The sequence below is a fragment of the Tachyglossus aculeatus genome, chromosome 9, assembly GCF_015852505.1.
Source record: "Tachyglossus aculeatus isolate mTacAcu1 chromosome 9, mTacAcu1.pri, whole genome shotgun sequence".
Taxonomy (NCBI): domain Eukaryota; kingdom Metazoa; phylum Chordata; class Mammalia; order Monotremata; family Tachyglossidae; genus Tachyglossus; species Tachyglossus aculeatus.
This window is the reverse complement of record NC_052074.1, coordinates 48,513,221-48,531,555: the sequence shown is the minus strand read 5'-3', so window position 1 is coordinate 48,531,555 and position 18,335 is coordinate 48,513,221.

Sequence of the window (18,335 nt, the reverse complement as noted above, 5' to 3'; positions counted from 1 at the left end):
ACAGTGTCTTTCAGCATCATGGTCCACTCTATCCAGCAGACTCTTTGTGGTGAACAAACAATCTCTAATTACCTAATAACATTCTAGCCAAAATAAGTAATAAAAATTACATATTATGGCAGAACTGAGGGAACTAAATATTTATATCTTGTTTATCAATTTGTTGTAATTATACTATGTTTCCCTTAATTTTATCTAGTAATTGTGACATCTTTTACCATTTGGGTTTGGAAGCCCACCTAACATCTTCCTGGCAAAGCCCAATCAAAAGGATTTAGTGAGCCTTTCAGCTTTCTTCTATTCATCTCCTAGTGCACCTTCAACACCACAATCATCAAATGGCCCCACTGATTCCCTAGCTGGCTTCCTGCTCTTGATGTATTTGAAGAACCTTTTATTATTAGACTTGGCATCCCTTTAAGGTCCTCTTCAAACTTCTTTTTGGCCAGTCTAATTTCCTGTTTGCACCTGACCTTCCACTCTTTATGGGCTTTCCTGCTCTCTTCACTCGGGTGAACTTTCCAGTATTTAAAAGCTGTTTTACTAAGATGCCTTCTTTTACTTTGCCAGATAGCCGTGCAGTGTTTTTGTTTGATCACCTGTTTTTTCTGGTTCTGGGAAGATTTTTTACCTAGGCTTGTAACATAATGTTTTTAAACTACCTCCAGGTCTTTTTTAGATACTTGTTGTCTACTCTCTTCAGCTTTTTACTTTCCAGTTTTTGCACTTTAGTCATAATTAATTTTTACAATCTTCAGTATATTTGGGTTTTTTAACCTTTGCTTACAAGAATGGTAGATTGAATTGTGTTGTAATCACTATTATAAAATGACTCTTCCGCATATATCTGCCTCATATCCTCTCCACTATCCAGATTTAAGACCAGTTTATTACTTTTCACTGTGTCCTAGAACTAATTGGTTTTACTAGCTAGTAATCACTGTTTACTAGAAAACAAATGTGTACAACTGAAGAAGCTCCTCTGGGGTAAATAAATAATAGTTGGGTTTACTTGGGGCACATATAGCAGGATGAAAAAAGTTAATAGATCCCACCTGGATTTTAACAGTGCTATAAGCCTGAATAAGAACAGGGTTACAAACATTCTCAGTCTCTTTTGCTGGCTCCTCCTCCCCCTCCCATCCCCTTACTGTAGGGGGTCCTCAAGGGTCAATTCTTGGTCCCCTTCTGTTCTCTATCTACACTCGTTCCCTTGGTGAACTCATTCACTCCCATGGTTTCAACTATCATCTCTACGCTGATGACACCCAAATCTACATCTCTGCCCCTGCTCTCTCTCCTTCCCTTCAAGCTCGTGTCTCCTCCTGCCTTCAAGACATCTCCATCTGGATGTCTGCCCACCATCTAAAACTCAATATGTCCAAGACTGAACTCCTTATCTTCCCTCCCAAACCCTGCCCTCTCCCTGACTTTCCCATCACTGTTAATGGCACTAACATCCTTCCCGTCTCACAAGCCTGCAACCTTGGTGTCATCCTCGATTCCGCTCTCTTATTCACGCCTCACATCCCATCCGTCACCAAAACCTGCCTGTCTCACCTCCGCAACATTGCCAAGATCTGCCCTTTCCTCTCCATCCAAACTGCTACCCTGCTGGTTCAATCTCTCATCCTATACCGACTGGATTACTGAATCTGCCTCCTCTCTGATCTCCCATCCTCCTGTCTCTCCCCATTTCAGTCTATACTTCACGCTGCTGCCCAGATCATCTGTGTGCAGAAACGCTCTGGGCGTGTTACTCCCCTTCTCAAAAATCTCCAGTGGCTACAAATCAACCTACGCGTCAGGCAAAAACTCCTCACTCTCGGCTTCAATAATAATAACAATAATAATAATGGCATTCATTAAGCGCTTACTATGTGCAAAGCACTGTTCTAAGTGCTGGGGAGATTACAAGGTGATCAGGTTGTCCCACGGGGGGCTCACAGTCTTAATCCCCATTTTACAGATGAGGTAATTGAGGCCCAGAGAAGTTAAGTGACTTGCCCAAAGTCACACAGCTGACAAGTGGCAGAGCTGGGATTTGAACCCATGACCTCTGACTCCAAAGCCCGTGCTCTTTCCACTGAGCCACGCTGCTTCAAGGCTCTCCATCACCTTGCCCCCACCTACCTCACCTCCTTTTTCTCCTTCTCCAGCCCAGCCCGCACCCTCCGCTCTTCTGCCACTAACCTCCTCACTGTGCCTTGTTCTCGCCTGTCCCGCCGTTGACCCCCGGCCCACATCCTCCCCATGGCCTGGAATGCCCTCCCTCTGCACATCCGCCAAGCTAGCTCTCTTCCTCCCTTCAAAGCCCTACTGAGAGCTCACCTCCTCCAGGAGGCCTTCCCAGACTGAGCCATCTCCTTCCTCTCCCCTTCCTCCCCCTCCCCCACCTTACCTCCTTCCCCTCCCCACAGCACCTATATATATGTATATATGTTTGTATTTATTACTCTATTATTTATTTTACTTGTACATATTCATTCTATTATATTTTGTTAATATGTTTTGTTTTGTTGTCTGTCTCCCCCTTCTAGACTGTGAGCCCACTGTTGGGTAGGGACCATCTCTATATGTTGCCAACTTGTACTTCCCAAGCACTTAGTACGGTGCTCTGCACACAGTAAGCGCTCAATAAATACGATTGAATGAATGAATGAATGAAACAAATTTGCACTTAGGAATCCCTAAATACAGCGAAAGAGTTGTATCTGGGCTGCACAACCAAACTTAAACGCTGCCTCAAAACACTGAAGGTATTAAGCTACAGTGTTATCACTGTCATTTGCAAGATCTACTCACCTTAATGGATCACTTTTCTATTTCTTTGTCTTTCTGTGGAATAGTCCTTTCGCAAGCATGACACAACCACTTTCTGACCCACCTTAAAATTAACTGACCTAGGTGAGTGCTTACTGGGTGCAGAGCACTTGTACCAAGTCTATCTCAGATGTCATATTCCATTTCCTGAGCAATTTCAGCAATGTCATCCAAAGGATCCTATTTGCCAATGGATGTAAATCAGGATCACAAAGCCACGTTCATTGTCTTACACCTTTATTCATTCATTCATTCAGTCGTATTTATTGAGTGCTTACTGTGCCGAGCACTGCACTAAGCACTTGGGAAGGACAAGTTGGCAACATATAGAGACGGTCCCTACCCAAAAACGGGCTCACAGTCTAGAAGGGGTAGACAGACAACAAAACAAAACATGTGGACAGGTGTCAAGTCATCAGAATAAATAGAGATAAAGCTAGATGCACATCATTAACAATAAATAGAATAGTAAATATGTACAAGTAAGATAAATAGAGTAATAAATCTGTACAAACATATATACAGGTGCTGTGGAGAGGGGAAGGAGGTAGGGCAGGGGGGCTAGGGAGGAGGAGAGGAAAAAGGGGGCCCATCTGGGAAGGCCTCCTGGAGGAGGTGAGCTCTCAGTAGGGCTTTGAAGGGAGGAAGAGAGCTGGCTTGGCAGATGCACAGAGGGAGGGCATTCCAGGCCAGGGGGAAGACGTGGGCCAGAGGTCGATGGCGGGACAGGCGAGAACGAGGTGCAATGAGGAGGTTAGTGGCAGAGGAGCGGAGGGTGCGGGCTGGGCTGTAGAAGGAGAGAAGGGAGGTGAGGTAGGAGGGGACGAGGTGGTGGACAGCCTTGAAGCCCAGGGTGAGGAGTTTTTGCTTAATGTGTAGGTTGACTGGAAGCCACTGGAGATTTTTGAGGAGGGGAGTAACATGCCCAGAGCATTTCTGCACAGATATGATCCGGGCAGCAGCGTGAAGTATAGACTGAAATGGGGAGAGACAGAAGGATGGGAGATCAGAGAGGAGGCTGATGCAGTAATCCAGTTGGCATAGGATGAGAGATTGAACCAACAAGGTAGCAGTTTGGATGGAGAAGGAAGGGTGGATCTTGGTGATGTTGCGGAGGTGAGACCAGCAGGTTTTGGTGATGGATTGGATGTGAGGGGTGAACGAGAGAGCGGAGTCGAGGATGACACCAAGGTTGCAGGCTTGTGAGACGGGAAGGATGGTAGTGTCGTCTAGTGACAGGAAAGTCAGGGAGAGGGCAGGGTTTGTGAGGAAAGATGAGGAGTTCACTCTTGGACATATTGAGTTTTAAATGGTGGGCAGACATCCAGGTGGAGATGTCCTGAAGGCAGGAGGAGACCCAAGCCTGAAGGGAGGAAGAGAGAGCAGGGGCAGAGATGTAGATTTGGGTGTCATCAGAGTAAAGATGATAGTTGAAGCCTTTACTGCGTGGGGCATGTGAACAGGCTGGTAACTACAAGGTTATGAAGAACTGAAGTGGAGGGGCATAAGCCAGTAGGTCAGAGGTATTGAAGTAGTCTCTAGACTATGAGCTCATGGGCAGGGAATCTGTCAGCTAATCTGTTGTATTGTACTCTCCCAAGTGCTTAATACAGTGCTCCGCACCATAGTAAGCACGCAAAAAATGCCATTGATTGAAGTACAACTTCAGGAGCAGTGCTTGCTTCTGATTAATTTCAAGGAGGTAGCAGCAGCAGACAGGTCATTTGGACTGGCTTGGGGTCTTCAAGAATGGCATGGTATTTTTACCGAAGACCCAGATGGCCAGGATACCTGAAGGCAATTTAAAGTAGTCCAGGGCACTACAGATAGCCAAGTTCAGTGGCTCTGCAAATACTAAATGATCTTCATAGCAGGACTTGTTGGTCATACATTGTTCTTTCCAACCAGTTTTTACACTTGGAATAATCTGCCCATCAGTAGCATTACGTGCAAAACACAAGTGACAGCTAAATCTACAGTACTGCTAAAGTTACCTGATCTGTGAGCCAGTTAGATTTGTTGCTAGTCATTTGGTTACTTCATAGGAGGGTTGAAAAGTGATAGGCTGTACTTGTATCAGTGGTATTTTTGTCATGGGATTCTGCATGATTTCTGATGCCCTGGATTCATACTGATTAAGAGATATTCTACCAGACACCCTTGGCCCTATGCTCACTTCTTTCCTCCATCTGTGGCCCTACACCTGGCTGATTACCCTAACTGGAGTTTGTCCTGATATTGTGAGGAAGGAAAGTGAACTGGGGGGATGAAGTGAGCCTGAAAAGAAAGCTACCTATCAATCAGGATGCTATTCTCGTAGTAGAAATAATTGTGGTATTTGTTAAGCACTTACTATGTGCCAGACACTGTACTAAGCACTGGAGTACATGCAAGCTGATTAGGTTAAACACCATCCCTATCTCACATAGGGTTCACAGTCTTAATTCCAACTTTACCAGTGAGGTAATCAAGGCACGGATAAGTTACTTGACTTGCCCAAGGTCACCCAGCAGTCAAATGGCAAAGTCAGGATTAGAACTCAGGTCCTCCCAACTCCCAGGCCTTTGCTATATCCTCTAGGCCACGCTGCTTCTTCATCTATTCCCAGGAGAGGCTCAGATGAGGAATTAGTGGTCGATATTACGTTATTACCCATACTCACACCTTCAGCCAGGCTTCAGTGCTCACCCCACCCCATCTCCTCAGTGTCTTTATCAATCAATCAATCAATCAATCAATCGTATTTATTGAGTGCTTACTGTGTGCAGAGCACTGTACTAAGCGCTTGGGAAGTACAAGTTGGCAATATATAGAGACAGTCCCTACCCAACAGTGGGCTCACAGTCTAGAAGGGGGAGACAGAGAACAAAACAAAACATATGAACAAAATAAAATAAATAGAATAGATATGTACAAGTAAAATAAATAAATGAATAAATAGAGTAATATTAGTAATCTTTAGATGAACGAATGGTTCCTGGGTAAGATCTGACCCTGCCCAGGGGGTGCCACAGTTTAGTTCCAAGGCATCTCTGCCTGCGGCTTCCCTTAACTCTGACCCACGCCACAGGGCAGCCACTGTTGTTCGACAGATCTAAGCCTTCACTTGGAGTTGTTTTTTCAAGGGTAAACGCTGGCTCTGTGTGTTTTCATGTGAGATTTAGATGTGTATTTGAAGTGAGGAGGAGAGATTGAGGAGGAAAAGCACACATTTTACCTGCACTGATAGATGAAGGGTTCGATAAGAGCACTCCCTGCTCTCCAGTTGGTAGGACTTTGTTGTGGCTCTGAAGCAAAACGGCAAAGTGGGTACTTGATGCTGATAACAAGCAAAAGCCTGTTCCCACTGAAAGGATAGACAGAAAGAGGCATTTCTTTGTTGTGCCCTGGTAGATTGCTGTGTGCATCTGTGCACTCACTTAAAGAAAGCACTCTGGCCATTATACAAACAAATACAGTAACTGATCATACATTTATGCTTACTTCCGAGTCAGGCCCACACTGTGCAATCTAAGTCCTTTGTCGGAAGCTCACATGATCCTTTTGTAATAACTGTGTGAGGCGTATTTTAAAGAATGAAATCCTTTATATGTAATTTTAATTTAACTGCAGTAATTTATTTGCGAAAGGCTAGCATACACAATAGCTTCAGCCTGAAAATAAGAAACAGATGTTTAACTACACTGGAGTGCAATACGTACAAGGCATTCTTAACGTACAGAATTTTCCATTAATAAGCCAGGTGTCAAGTGTGTAGTCTTTCATGTCTAGTTTTAGTTAGTCATGAGTAAATGGGATAAAGACGGGCCCACTGAATGCCACAATGCATTTTTTGAAGTTAGTCCTCTAACCTGTCTTTGGTAAATGCTCAGGGGGTCTGACCTCACGAGGAATGAATTGTGCAGGAAATAACTCTTTGTGCTTTTTCACCTTAAAGGGTAAGGGTGTGTAAACTTTTGCCAGAGACATTCAAAAAGAGCTCCCTCTGTAACTGCACTGATGACTGAGAATTATTTGTTAGTATGTTGGGCCCAAACTGCATGAAGCGTAAAGCCTGCTTTACATGTTCCAAATTAATTTGTCAGCAAAACTAACTGGGTTAGAACCTATGCCGAAACAAAGATAACTGCAATAGTATGGTAGCAAGTAATACTAATTAATAATAATGGCATTTATTAATATATGCCAAGCCCAGTGCTAAGCACTGGGGTAGATACAAGATAATTAGATCAGACACAGTCCTTTCCCACATATAGGAAGATGTAATGGATATACAAGATAGGAATGCCATTAGGTTTTGACATTTTTAGATGAATACTGTTTACTCTTTAACTGCTTTCTCAATCTAATTTCTGTACTGTAGAATTACAGCAAAGATTTTGATTCTGAGCTTATTGCTCAAGCAGGCAAAATTTTGTGGATAACTGCTTTGATATTCAACATGAATACATATTTGCAATGAATCTGGCAGTGTTTTGAATAGCATAATATACAGAAGTAGTGTAAAACCTAATTTACACAATATGTCTATAGCATTTACCGTTCCTGAATTCTTTTGGGTTATGTTTTCGTGACTGGAAGGAGAATGAGGGTGATTTAGAGGTAACTGTGTAATTCATCCGCACTGAAAGATTAAATGATAAACTGAGATTTATTTCCTGTTTATATAGGAAAAAGACATCAATGCCACTTTTAATGAAGAGGTGCATAGGAGAGGGAAGAAAAGCAAAATCAATCAGTGGCATTTTTATTTATTGAGCAGTCACTGAGGACAGAGCACTGTACTAAGGGCTTGGGAGAGTACAATACAACAGAGTTAGTAGACGCGTTTCCTAATATTTAAAGAAATGTTTTACACGTATCCACTAAAATGTAACACTTTTCCATCTCAGTAGTGGTTCATGTTTGTTCCATGATGGTCTGATGATAAGGATTGATTTTATGTGACCTATTTAGTTTAACCTTTAAACATTTTTATCCCTTTCCCTTATTCTGCCTTGAGCAGCCATGTATATAACTTCAAAGCAATGTTCTGGATGATATTTGGCATTACTGCAAAGCTATTCATTCCATTACATAAAGCATCATTTGCCTATAAGCACTGTCCCTGAAAACCGGGGTTAAAGAGGGTTATTTAAAAATTTCCATGTACCCGTTATGTGGAAAATGTTAAAAAGGAAAATATCATTACAGAATTGCATATTGTCTTTGTTATTTAACTTCCATATTTTCATTTCATATACTTGCTTCGGGAGAACATTCCAGTAAGTTTGATTCAAAACCACCAAAATGTTATACTATTGAACTGAATAATTGTACCTAAGCTCATAGTGTTTTTAGCAGATGATCCTTTTTTATTTGTTAATTCTTATAATAATTCTGAAAACTATGCAATCCTCCTTTAGAAGCCCTTCAATTCTGAGTGCCAATTCTTACACCACACCCATACTAAAGTGCAGATAGAGATGTTTGTGGTTATAAGACAAGTTTACACATAAATCACATGAACAAATGTATATTAAGCACCTTGAGGTAACTTTAAAAGAAATAAGTGCCTCATGATTTGCCTGGTTTTCCTTAGGTGTAGAATCATACACTTCTGATAAACACTGAAAATGGCATACAAAAACACGGTCAGACTAGGTTTGGGACATAGATAATCAGAACAATCTGTAAGGGCTTCCCGTCTGTAGCTAATGGGATGTTTCTCCAAGCTTTGTCACCATGGCAAATACTTCATAATACACAAACATTCTCTGGGATGAAAATCCACCCACTCTTGTTGAAAGATGGCCAGGTTTTGTAAAATTACATTCCTGCTAGCACTACCCTGCTGATTGGGAAGATAAGCTCTTTCTGTTTGCATTCCATGTGTCTAACAAAAGAATGAAGAAATATATTTTATAATATTGCAGATGATGCTTTTACAATTCAACTGCTATATATATATATATATATATTTATGAGAAAGCCAGGTTTAACACATCTTGTGTGCCTCCCACCCCCTACTCTCGCTCTCTCTGTCTCTGTCCGTGTCTTACAATCAGTTCTGCCAGATGTCTTTTTGAATTGAGGCTTAAACCCAACTCTAACTTTCCACCCAGCTTTTGGCCGTGGTGATAGAAACATCTCTTGTCAAGCATAGGCAACAACGGAGTTTCCTTCTTGAACTTTCTTCCCCCGACCACAGCAAATCTGGACAATAATCAGTCTAGTTGCTTTTATTTTTTATAATTAGATGATAACATTTCAATTCTAAGCCAAAGTTAATTACCGCTTTAACTATGCTAGTGTAATGCCAAAAAAATTCAGAGTGCGACAAAACAAAAAAATATGTAGGCAAAACAGTTTTTCCCACAAGTGGGTGGAAGGGGACAGCTCATAGTTTTTAAAGCACAACATAGGTGTACAGTGCCAGAGAGGAACAGTCCAAATATTTATATGAAATTGTTGTGCTCAAGGAAAAACTGAACAGAATGCTTGAAAAAGTTGAGAAAATTCCTTGTGTCTCTGGGGCACAAAAGCTCAATTGTTGGCAACCTGGGAGAAACTTTACAAGTCTGTTTATGCAATCAGTTACTGTAGCATCGGCTCAAGGTATCACGTGTTCTATTCCACCATCTCACAGCTTCAAAATACAGGAAGACAGGAAGAGACAAGCACACAGTTCATCCCAGTTATTAGGTTCCTTTGAGTAATTTCAGGGAGTAAAGTACTTTCACAACAGTCACTTTCCTTCTTACTTTTCTGTTCATTGACGTAAAGAGTACAAACAGATCTTTCCAAACATATGCCAAGATACGTACTCGGTTTATACATCAGTATCCTTTGGAAATTCAAAGTGGATTTAACTCACAAAGTATTTAGATAAGAATAGAGGGTACGCAGTAGCCTGCTTCTCTACCTCAATAATAAAGCTAAGGTTTAGAAGAGTGTTCTGGAAATTGGTGTTGAAATGAGGCTACTATGATGCTTTTTTTTTAACATAAAATGTTTACATATAATTATCCTCAACTTTGTGGGGTAGCCACAACAACACCTGCAGCATATTTACAATAGAGGGAAATTCTCTCATTAGAATCAAACACCATGGCATGGCTTAGTCATGTATAAAATGCTACAAATGGATCAAAAATATTCGTCGGGATAGGAAGTTTGGGATTTCCCCCTTAGGAAGACAAATATAAAAAGACCTTTGTAAATATTTCGGCATCATTAACAGTGTGCTTTAAACATTCATTTCTACACTGCACAGCACATGAAATCTGTGTGTTCCTGATACCGTCTAATAAATCAAAAGCATACCAAAACCAGATTTTATGCAAGCAACATCTGGTTATTTAAGTTGCCCCCTTTAATAGTAATTTTAACAGCTCCCAAACGCAGATAGAAATACTACCTTCTACTTTGTTTAAAGTTCATTTCCTGTCTCTAGGATATTCCCTGACCTTTTAATACTGACCATTTTGCTTTCTACTTTTTCTGTGAATCTTTTTCCAAATCTCATTGACTTCATTCCATTCTTGACCTCTTTTCCCCTCAAGAAAATTAAGTGCAGCCCGAAACATGTTGGACACCAATTAGTTTTTCAGCTTTTCTTACCTCCCTTCCTATAGCATTCTTTAGCTTTGTTATATGGCCTCTTTGCCTTGCACTTTCAGTGACCAGAAATTCATTTAATTCAAATGCAAAATAAATTCCATCACCCATGAATTAGGTTGTCCCTTTGTTTTCAGATTCAAAATTTTTCCTAAAGCAAATAGTAGAAATTAGTTTGAAATCTTAATTATTTGATTTTCAAAATTCAGTACGATTCTGTTTCTAGAAGCACTGTTGGTGCCTGTGCTTACTTTTTGTGGTGTTTTTCACTTCTTAATCAAAATCCTCAATATACTTACCTTTTGATAAGGAAATTGTTTTTCTTAAAGTAGTGAAAAACAAATATCAATGGGGCATTTCATAGAATAACACGGTATTGCATATTCCATTTCATCTAATGTGCAGGAAAAACAGATGACTACAAACCACATATTCTTATCTTTGTGAAGAGAATAATTTGTAATCTTCTCTTTTTCCTCAGGGAAACTAAATGCATGTATAAGCTTGCTGGTGTTTCCACATACGCCTTTAAAATATCCCTGAACTATACTGTAACATTTCCAGTGAAAAATGCTACTTCAAGTTTTTTCATCAAATTAATTGAAATGAGATATTGCATTGCCCAGAGAAAGCCCTGTTCAACCCTTCAATAGATTTTGTGGATTTCTCTCATTTTTGTGCCATTGGATTATATGAAAGAAATTCTATTTCTCAATCACCCTTTTAAAATTATAAAATGGAACGTGTGTTAATGTTTATATGTAAAACTGGCTGATGAGTAAAAGCAGTCTCAATGCTCACGAGTATTTCAAAAGAATTTTGGGATTGATTGCCCTAAAGCCATTGTTTGTGAGTGAGGTAGGGAAAGTTGAAGAATATCAATTCCCTGTTACTTGCACTTCCACCTACTCCCTACTTCCAAACTCATCACAACCCTCATTGAGGAATGTACTTTATTTTCCTTTCCATATTTAGTGGTTCATGTTACCATGACAGGAATGAGAGTTTGCTTTCTTTAGTTCAACTACATGCATCATGCTGTCACAGCGTGTTGCATAATTCTTTACATAGTGTGTTTTATGTGTGCTATATATGTATATGTCTGATGTACATCTATACACATATGTAGTTTTCCTTTGAGATTAAGAAGTGGCACTGATGGCAGTGATAATTTTTCTCTTTTTGTTAATATGGTTGATAAAACTGATGGGCAATAGGCAATCTCTTCTATGTTGTGTGTATTACAAAGATTGTCCCATATTGTGCTATTGCCCTTGCTACCTGCAGTGTCTGGCTCTATTACTGACTCTGTCTTTGTGTCACAGTCTTCTCAGACACTCTGCTTTCAGGCCGTCCTGTAATTTCCGATTGCCGTATTTCACGCTCTTAGGCCTGGTGATGCTTTCTCCAAAACAATGTACTGTCAACACCTTTGCCCACTAACAAGCTCTTCAGGATTCAGATAAAAGGGATGAGCAGAGAAGCCTATGTGTATAGGATGGAAACTAGGTTAAGGAACATAAGTGAAAAATAGTAGAGATTAAGGTTGAGAAGCAGAATGGCCTACAGGATGGAGCACAGCCTGGGAGTCAGAAGGACCTGGGTTCTAATACCGCTCCACCATGTGTCTGCTATGTAATACTGAAGATATACCGCAGAACTTTAGAGAAGCCACAGTTATGACTATATCTCAAGTTTCTCTCCTCTAATTCTCTCCTTGACTCCCCGCAAACTGGCTTCCATCCCCTTCATTCCACAGAAACCACCCTCTCAAAAGTCACAAGTGAACTCCTTCTTTCCAAATCCAATGGCCTTTGCTCCATCCTAATCCTCCTCAACTTCTCTACTGCCTTCGACACTATCGACCACCCCCATCTCCTGTACATGTTATCGAATCTCAGCATCACTTAGACTGTCATCTCCTGGTCCTCCTCCCATCTCTCTGGCTGCTCATTCTCAATCTCTTTCACAGGCTTCTCTTCGGCCTCCCGCCTCCTAACTGTGAGTGTCCCTCAGGGTTCAGTTCTGGGCCCCCTCCAGTTTTCCATCTACACCAACTCCCTTGGAGAACTCATTCTCTCCCGTGTTGCCAACTTGTACTTCCCAAGTGCTTAGTACAGTGCTCTACACACACAAGAAGCGCTCAATAAATACGATTGATTGATTGATTCAACTACCACCTCTGCGCAGATGATTTCCAAATCTGCATCTCTGTCCCTCATCTCTCTCTGTCTCTGCAGTCTCACATTTCTTCCTGCCTTCAAGACATCTCTAAGTGGAGCTCTGTCTCTTTTCAAATCTGACAGACAACTACTCTCCCCACCTTCAAAGCCAGTGCTTAGAATAGTGCTCAGCGCTTAGAACAGTGCTTCGCACATAGTAAGTGCTTAACAAATGCCATCATCATCATTATTATTATTATTATTATTATTGAAGGCATATCTCCTCCAAGAGGCCTTCCTTGACTAAGCCCTCATTTCCTCTTTTCCCACTCCCTTCTGCATTGTCCTGACTTGCTCCCTTTATTCACCTCCCACAGCTCCGCAGCCCCATATCCATAATTTATTTATTTGCATTAATATCTGTCTCCCCCTCTAGACTATAAACTCATTGTGGGCAGGGAATTCATTCATTCAATCATATTTACTGAGCACTTACTATGTGCAGAGCAGGGAATGTGCCTGTTATGTCATTGAGTTGTACTCTCTCAAGTTCTTAATACAGTGCCCTGCGCATAGCAAGCACTCAATAAATATGATTGATTGATTGACTAAGTTTCAGAGTATAGAAAATTATCTGTAGCATCCTCATCAGAATGTCTTGATTGCCTACTGTGTGTGGAGCACTTTGCTTTGTTCTTGGAAAGTTGTTACCCAAAATTCCCCTATTCGTACAACAGAAAAACATTATAAACCAAGTGCTCTTAGGTTGCAAGATGGCTCATGGCCTAGTGGCAAGAGCACGGGCTTGGGAGTCAGAGGTCGTGGGTTCTAATCCTACCTCCAACACTTGTTTGCGGTGTGACCTTGGGCAAGTCAGAGAGTTACTTTCTCTGTGCCTCAGTTTTCCTCTGTAAAATGGGGATTGGAACTTTGAGACCCACGTGTGACAACCTGATTACCTTGTGTTTGCCCCAGCGCTTTGAACAGTGCTTGGCACATAATAATAATAATAATGTTGGTATTTGTTAAGCACTTACTATGTGCCAAATACTGTTCTAAGTGCTGGGGTAGATACAAGGTAATCAGGTTATCCCACGTGGGGCTCACAGACTTCATCCCCATTTTACAGATGAGGGAACGGAGGCCCTGAGAATTTAAGTGACTTGCCCAAGGTCACACAGCTGACAAGTGGCATAGCCGGGATTAGAACCCATGACCTCTGGCTCCCCAGCCCGGGCCCTTTCCACTGAGCCACACTGCTTAATAAATGCTATTATTATTATTATTATTATTATTATTATTCAGGTCACAACAGATAAAAGCATTAATGACCTTTGAATTTCAAACATGGAGACATGCAAGGAACATCATCACGATCTATACATGGTATTTGTAAACCTTATAATAACCTTTGATGCCATTACCAATATGGGCTCCAACCCCTCGGGGACAATGAGGGCTATCATCCTCTTGAGGATGCCACAGAGGGGATACAACTATAAGCTTTGACTCACTCCCTTTGGAGCACGGTGAGTAGCTATAGCTAGCCAGCTCCGTCTCGTAAAACTGCAAAGGGGCAAGAGGTGGCGTCAAGATGTTGTCTTCATCTCTTGCTCCTCGTTGGAGGAGGAAGAGAATGAGGAAGAAGGGGAGGAGGATGCCACCACTATTCCTGATTTTCTAGTCCTTACTGGATGCTAGGGTAGGGCTGGGTTACTGCCCCTGCATAAGCAGTATGACTCCTTTCCTGGGCCTGGCATTCCTGGCCAGAAAATCTAGGGGTGACTCTGCAACTTGGCAGGTATCTGGGATGACTTTAGAGCTGTCATCCCTATTCCTTTTCTGGTGGATCCTCGGAGATCGCCTATGCAGCTTTGGGGGAGAGCTTGGTACCCAATCGGGCTTCAGATTTAGGAGTGCCAGGAACTGCGTGCATCCATCCCCGACTCCTAGAAGAGCCGCAGTAGAGGAGGAGGAGGAGACAGCTCAGATGAGTGCTTTTTCCCTTCCACTACCTCCTCAACCCCCCTCATCCCTTTCCATCCCCTTTAAAACCCTGCCCCTTAAAGGTCCACCCCATACATCATTCCCCTGATATTTTTTCCCTTTAATGTTCCATCCTCTGATATCTCACCTCCAAGTAGCCTCCTTATTCAAAATGAAATTTTACACCACTGATTAGTGGGTGATATTGAAGTTTCATGAATTTTTAAACCTGTCTTTCCAAAATATATCATATTTATTCAAGTGCAACGTGCCCTGAATAGAACACACATTGGTATCCATATGGAAAGAATCAGCATGCACGCTTTATCAGGGACATGGATTCTATTTCCAACCCCAGTGTGAGCTCAACAGGAGACTCCTGGAACCCACAAAAATGGGTATCCTCTTGATCCCCTGCCTGCCAGCAGCCCCAGGCTGCAGGTGGACTGAACTAGCTTGGGGATGCAAGGAAGCAAGTTGGTGCCCAGCTCCTTTTACAACACTAGAGTGGTTTCCAGAGGGGTTTTCATGGACTCCAGAACGAATCCAGAACTCAGATTATCCTGCCTTTTCAAAATTATGATTGAAGAAAAAACAAATGGGGGTACCCACAATAATTCACACACAGTAGGAGCTCTACAAATTATTAGCATTAGATCTTTTCATATACTGACTAAAAGCGAATTTTTAGAACTGCATTAATCTAAGAAAAACTTATACCATTCATTCTGTCTTCCCTTTTAGAAGCAAAGCTAATGAACATAATTAACACATTTTCAGGCAAGATAATCCACACAAATATTAACAAAAACCGTACTCTTAAGAAAAGCACAAATGTGGCTCAGTCATTTTAGTTCTGCTTGAAAAGGCAATATTATGAAGGAATGTGAAATCCCTTAATTAGATACAATTTAAAAGCCAGACAGAAAATTGAGATGCTGAAAATTATATCTAGAGAAGCAGTATTCCATACTTGAGTGTCAGACAATCCACTATATGCAGCCAGGAACTACACAGCTAAAGACATGTAGTCTCAGTAAGTAGTGGTAACCAAAAAAATGAATATTTTCATTCAAACATGCTATATATTTATATTGTGTTTTTAAAAGACAAGTCCCCCTTTCAGAGTTTTGATTTTCACATTTAGTTCCTTTTTTTCTATTCTGTTGGTCTGAAGGGAGAGCAAGCATCAGAGGAGAGGTTAAATTGAAGCTGAACTCTGAATTTTTAAACCTGGACTTGTGAAACAGTGGGGCATAAAGATATCTGCCAAATAAAGAGAAACTTAACTTGTGCCTGCCTGAAAGCAGAAGATGGATAAGTTCAAGGTGTCATGATGATTTTTTGCCTTTTGGCACAATATAACCTTGATCTATTTCATCAGCAGCTGCTAAGAGCCGACAGGAAAATCAACAATATTGTGGAATGTAGCTGGTCAAGCAGTGCCCAAGAGCGGCCCAAGAGCGGCTGTAAAGTGATTTGGGAAGGATGGACAGACTAAGCTCCATCATGATTCTTGAGATTAAAACTTCAGGAAGAATGCTTTAACTGCGTGTGTGTGTGTGGTGTATTTGTGTGTATGTTCAGGGGGTGAGGTGTACAAATCTGACAGAGTGGAATGGTGTACTCCAATTTGCCTGGTTACTTGAAGATCAAGTAATGTCTTCTGAGGGCTCATTGGATATTGCTGTTGGCATCCCGGAAAATAGGGATTAAGACTGTGAGTCCCATGTGGGCCCGGGGCTATCTCCAACCTGATTATCTTGTATCTACCCCAGCGCTTTGTACAGTGCCTGCAACATAATAAGCACTTCACAAATACCACAAAAAGATCTTCCAATTGCTCCCTCTTTTCTTCTTCTAGAGTCTGGTTGTTTGTCTCATTACTTTGTACCATCAACAAAATGAGTCAATTTCTTTTGTGCCTCTAACCAGGGTTTAATTGTTAAGAAAAAAAGAAAGAGAAACTAATTCCGTCTCCCCTTGTCAGATTAAGATGCATTTCTCTGCGCCATCTGTCTGTGAACAACCCATCTGAAAACCCAAGTGCAGATTATGGGGATCCTGCCCTTCCCAGCATGGGTAACTGGCAGGATTACAAGACTCTACACATTGAAAAGAATCTACAAGGGCTTAGGTGATGTTTTATTTTTCCTTTCATGGTAAAAAAACCCAACACATCTTTTATGACTTTTGCTGGCACGTAGTTGGCTAGGTGCATTTAGTAGTCTGTGGGACCTTCATTAAAAGGTATTATTAACGATGATTTTATTGTGCCATCTGTAGTCTGTGAAATGGCATCCTTTTTTTTAATGGTATTTGTTAAATACTTATTATGTGCCAGGTATTGTTCTAAGTGCTCGGGCAATTACAAGCTAGTCAGTTTGGACACAGTCCATGTAAAACATGGGGCTTGCAATAGGAAAGTCATGGGAAGGACAGGGTTTGGGTGGGAAGGTAAGGAATTATGTTGTAGGCATGTGAAGTTTGAGGTGACAGCAGGACATCTAAGAGAAGTCTAGAAGGCAGGAGATTATGTGAGGCAGCAGAGAGGGAAAGAGATGAAGACTGTAGATGTGGGAATCATCCATTTATTCAGTCGTATTTATTGAGCGCTTACTTTGTGCAGAGCACTGTACTAAGTGCTTGGGAGAGTACAATATAACAATAAACAAGACACATTTCCTGCACTCATAGAGACTGTAGTTGAAGCCATGGGAGTGAAGGAGTTCTCCAAGGAAGTTGATTTAGATGGAGAATAGAAGGGGATTCAGAACTGAACCTTAAGGGTCACGTGCAGTTATGGGGTGGGAAGCAGAGGAGAAGCCCATGAAAGAGAATGAGCGACCAGAGAGATAGGAGAACCGGGAGAGGACAGTGTATTGTACAATAAAAAATTTAAGACTAAAGCCTTTTGCATATATTTTCCTGGAAGATGAAACACTTCGGGTATTTCTTGTTCCTGTCTTGGATTACACATAATCTGTTGAATCAGACTGAAAAATTTAAAAGCAAAACCAAAATTGGGCATCCATTACTTTAACATCTAAAACCTGAATTAAGAAAGAGTTAAAGATTTTATGCCCTTCTACATCCCTGATAAATTTATATTGGCTTGATTACATGGACTAATGAAATCCCCCAGTTGACATATCACCATTAAATGGTGGTAGGCTTTCAGACAGTATAATTAGATAAAATGGCGTGATACTACAGGCCATAAAGAAACAAATTATTTCACCTTTGCCAAAGGCATAAATAGAAGAGACTGAGACCATAGAATAATTCCTTTGCAATTAAAGGCATTTTTTTAAAAGACTAATGCTTTTTGCAATTTTATGTCAGGAGACATAATGGACAGTAGGAAAAAAAGAACATCACACATCCAACATTCTGTACAGGAACTTATTTTCCAATCTCTTGACTGTCCAGGTACCTCAGCTGCTTCTGTTTCTTCTCCTTGCTGTCCTTTTCTTGACATTTTACTGTTTGTAAGCACTTCCACCAGAAGATAGACAAAGGAAAGAGAATAGATGAAATTCTAATCAATCAACTTTGTCACTTGTTAGCATATATGGAAAAGGCTTTGATGGTTGAGCAAGACTTAAAGGAATGACCAAAAAGGAACTTTTGGTTATCTGTGGAGTTCAGTTAACCACGGTTTCCCTCTCCACTTTTATCATGGGTGATTCAAAATTGGCTCCATAGGACAAATATTAACTTGAACATTCCCTGGGATGATTTATCAAAATCACGTAGTTGAAA